The sequence below is a fragment of the Populus alba genome, chromosome 3 (assembly GCF_005239225.2).
Source record: "Populus alba chromosome 3, ASM523922v2, whole genome shotgun sequence".
Classification (NCBI taxonomy): Eukaryota; Viridiplantae; Streptophyta; class Magnoliopsida; order Malpighiales; family Salicaceae; genus Populus; species Populus alba.
Genome location: NC_133286.1, coordinates 3,469,885 through 3,474,681, shown reverse-complemented (window position 1 = coordinate 3,474,681; position 4,797 = coordinate 3,469,885). Strand labels below are relative to the sequence as shown.

At 34.0% G+C, this 4,797-nt stretch overlaps 1 non-coding gene across 1 annotated transcript; it reads left to right on the top strand.

Moving 5' to 3' along the window:
• The first annotated feature begins 2,416 nt into the window (after positions 1–2,416).
• On the top strand, positions 2,417–4,277 carry LOC118036291 (uncharacterized). Its single transcript, XR_012169467.1, has 2 exons — positions 2,417–3,826; positions 3,939–4,277. It is a non-coding gene; the product is annotated as an uncharacterized protein (transcript).
• Positions 4,278–4,797: the final 520 nt, after the last annotated feature.

The window sequence follows — 4,797 nt, the reverse complement described above, 5'->3', positions numbered from 1 at the left end:
GATATTTCTTCAATAAATATAAGATAGGAGTCTTTATCAAGGCAAGAACATAGGCTCTTCAAGATGATTGACTAGAAGGAGAGAAGGGAGGCTCATTCTGCTCCACTAACTCTTAGTCTCAAAGAGCAAAAAATTACTTAGCTCTATATCCTTATTCTTACTTGCTATATCAACTCTTAGAGTTGAAGTATCATCCTTGAGTATGCTTCTTTGTTATAATAAATATACCTTGATGAGATATTATCTTTAAGCATGTCTTCAAAAACTTGGAAAGGAGTAGAAGCATCAGGCTCTTTTTCATCAAGGAACTCTGTCAGGCAACAAGATAAAGCAGCGACGTTGCTGATGGAAAAACTTAGCAGTAAAATGTGATTAAAGGATCAATTAATTATTGAAATCAACTTGAGGAATTAATCTGTTTGTTTAACAAAAATACAGATACTAGTTAAATAGAATTTAACTCATGCGTGTGCGTGCATGCGTGCGAGCGAGCGAGTGTTTACTCGTTAATATTTTTAGAACGAATCTGGAAAAGAATAAAGTCATCTATTTCACTTTGGTCCAACATTCCTCACCTCTCCCCGCCCGAGCTCTCTCCCTCCCTCCCTCCCTAAGGCGTACCTGTGCATCTAGTTAGGAAGAACATTTTACAACTTACCTCAAGGTCGAGCATGGTCAGGGTTATTGTGTTGTCTATTCCGTGTGTAATGTGGGGTTCAATCCATGTGAATCACACGATCGACTTGTCCATATCTTTCTTATTGATTACAAATAGCATTGAGAATTAAAGAATATTATCTTAGTAAGTTCCAATTTATTCTACAAAAACTATATATAAAGATGTGACAAAATCTTAAGTTCCAATTTATTCTACAGAAACTATAAAGATGTGACAAAAAGATGTATACAAATTAGTTATTTATTGTTTGTAAGTATTATTGTATTGCAAAGACAAAAATAAGGTGCAACTTATGGCGTGGTCATCCAGCCTGGTTCAGGTTTTGATCCTGTTAAAAATCTATTTTGTTGAATGGTTGATCAACTTGTGAGTTATTGGTTAACTTGATCAATTTTTTAAACAAAACAATGCCATTTTTTTTAAAAAAATTGCTTATGACGTAGAAATATAATATTAGAAACTTAAACCTTATTGACTAGCAAAAACTCAATGGAAAACCTAAGGGCCTCTAGGCACTTGGGAAGGACTGAGCGTAACTTGGCCGAATGGGAACCCTGAGTGCCACCTGGTGCTGGGGCACGCCCGAGCGCCACTTGGCACATCGGAACCCCGAGCGCCACCCGACACTTGAGCATTCCAAGCCTAGAGCATTGGATCCGCCCAATAAAAATAATACTATTTATGACACCAATATTATTAATTTTTATATGAATATTTAGAATTATAATAAAAAATAATAATATTTATAACATAAATAATTATATTAAGAATTTCAAGGATGATTACAACACATAATAATATTTTTTTACTCCAAGTTGGGTTTGGACACATCCGACCCAACTTGGCTTTGGGCGTGGATGCTTCCACGCTTACCTTGGGTTTAGGCGTGGAGGCGCAGTTGGACGAGGACACGCCCAGATTTTTAATTATAATAAAAATAAAAATAATTATAACATAAATAATACTATTTTAATATTCATACTCTTAAGCATAATAAAAACTAAAAATAATTATAACACAAATAATACTATTTGTAATATTAATACTCTTAATTATAATAAAATTAAAAATAATTATAAAAAATAATATTTTTTAAAATATTAATAAGAATGTTTTTGCAAATTTATTAATTATTTTATTAATAATATGAATTATAATACAAATCATAATAAATTATTAATAATTATAACACAAATAATATTTTTTAAAATATTAATAAGAATTTTTTTTTCAGATTTTCTTAATTATATGAATTATAATAAAAATAATAATATTTAAAACACAAATGATAAGATTTTTAATATTAATTATAATAAAAATAATAATATTTATAACATAAATAATACTATTTTTGATATGAAGATTTAGAATTATAATAAAAATAATAATAATATTTATAACACAAATAATACTATTTTTGATATGAATATTTAGAATTAAGAAATAACACAAGTAATTATATTAAGAATTTCAAGGATGATTATAATGCATAATAATTTTTTTTATATATCAATACTTGAGTTATAATAAAAATAATAATATTTATAACACAAATATTAATATTTTTTATATGAATACTTTGAATTAAAAAAAAAAAATATTTATAACACATGTGTGGGCGAGATGCGTCCAAATAGCTAAAAGTGTCTTTTGCCAAGACTCCAGCACCACCTGGGGTCTGCCCAGAACATTGGATCCGTCCCAGTACCAGGTGGCGCTCAGGCGTTCTAAGCCCAGAGCATTGGATTAGCTCTAGCGCCAGGTGAAGTTGTACCGTGACTTTCCAACAAGAATGATCGTTATAAATTAAGTATCAACAACGATTAAGACTAATTGTTTTACCAAGATTCTCAACCATTGTAAAACTAGATTTGAAAAAATAAATCATAACAAAAATTAAAAAAAATAAAAATTGCATTGCTTTCCATAAATAATAATAATAATAATTATAGTCTCTCGTGTCTCACAACTTCATATGTTTTTTTCTTGAATAAGTGCTAATGTTCTTTGAGGGGTCCAAGCACGAACTAGTTAAAATTGAAGCACCATGAGTTTCTCTATGGCTTGGTTCACCATCTGCTGGTGCGGCAAGTTATGAACTAGCTGGCTTGTTTTTTGCTTCCTTGGTTTAAATATATCTGTTTCCTAATATGTGCAAGTGCTGCAAAATAGTAAATCTTGTATTTAAACGAAAGAAAAGGAGAAGGGAAAAAGGTTAATTAAAATCAGGAGGACTGCCATGAGGCAACCTCAAGTATCATACACCTCTGTTTTTGTCTTCTTCATTTTTCACGTGTTTCTCACAGAGTTCCCCTGGTTTGCAACTAATTCACTTATATATCTTGGAGCATAGCCATAGCCATAAATGGAAGGTTCTTCCAGTTCAAGAAAATTAACCACGAAGCTCGTAACTAGAATTTCAGACAGAAGGGTGGCCAAGTAAACTCCTATACCCTGTACCTCTGGAATTTCAGACAGAGCATAGCCATAGCCAATGATTCCGTTGTATACATTTCTGATATTGGTGTGGTGTATGAGTTCACGGCTCTTTTTCACTGCTGCTAACTTCTCTATACCTGCCTTGTCATTAAAAAATTAAATGTCATGTTTTACATGTGCAGAATCGAGACATTAAAGAGGCATCTTCCGTTTTCTGGTCAAGAACTCAAGAAAATTACCAAACAGTTTGAGGAAAAGATTTATACTGCCGTCACCGATCAGGTATTCCACTAATGTGTGAATTTATGCATAAGTGTGTGCATTTATGCATGTACACGTGTGTGTGTAGTGTGTCCACACTTACTCACCGGTCATTTTGTAGAAGTTCACATCTTTTCGTTAATTCTCTTGACAAGTGTTTTATTTAGAGTAACCAAAGTCCTTTTCAAGAATAAGGGAAGTGTGCCAGGAGATTCTGACAAACCAGTTTCTGGTATTTCCTCACTCTTAAATACTGGAAATATTGTACACCAACCATCTGTTGCACAAGCACTGGCTCCCTCCCTTGCAAGTGGCACTCCTGGGATATCTGCATCACCTTTGCTTGCAAACTTTACCAGTCCTGATGGTGCTCATGGCGGTGCTTTGACAACTGTTTCTGGCAAGTCAAATGTTACAGAGCAACCACTTGAGTACTTGATTGAAGCGGTTAGTGATGCTCTCCTTTTGGTTTTACTCCACCCCACCCTTATTTTGGAGGTTTCTGAAAAAGAAAACTTCTTTGTGAATGAGATGGTGATGCTGTAATTTTTTTCCCCAGGTGAAATCTCTGTCTCCCAAAGCACTTAGTGCATCTTTCGGTGACATTGGCTCCGTTGTCAGTATGATTGACAGAATTGCTGGTTCTGCAGCTGGTAATGGATCTAGAGCTGCAGCTGGTGAGGATTTGGTAGCAATGACAGGATGTCATCTTCTTTCGTTTTTGTCTTTTTTATTTTTCACGTGTTTCTCACAAGATGGGAACTCGAGGGAATAAAAAGTGCTGGGAAGTAATTTTTGTTGGAACTTCTTGTGTAACATCTTCTTTCGATGATGACCTCTTGGATGGCTGCATGAAGCTTGTTCCGCTTTAAATTTCAAGGCTAATCTATTGCTATGAGCACTGGTGTTTCAATTTGAAACTTGAGTTGCAACTGAACTTAAATGAATGGTGTTGGATTTGGGGCCTTCTATTAGTTTTAACTTGTACAGGGTTGAAGTGATAGTAATCTTAATAGTGTATGGTTTCCTAGTTTCTCAGTCTGAAGTTGAATGTTTCGGTGATATCTCGACATCCAAAATCACATAGACAGCTACTGCTGGCACTTGCAGTAGCCAATGAGCACTGTAGAGTATATATTGCAGCGTGAGATAAGGTTACCTCATTGCATTTTCATAAATTAAAGGGATTTCTCTTCTTTTCTTTGTCAATTACAGTGCTATTGTAATGTTTTCACAGAGTCCCCCCGGTTTGCAACTAATTCACTTATATATCTTGGAGCATAGCCATAGCCATAAATGGAAGGTTCTTCGGGTTCAAGAAAATTAACCATGAAGCTCGTAACTAGAATGGCCAAGTAAACTCCTATATCCCGTTATCTAGAACCTTATTTAATCTGCTGTGATGAAACATAAGCTAT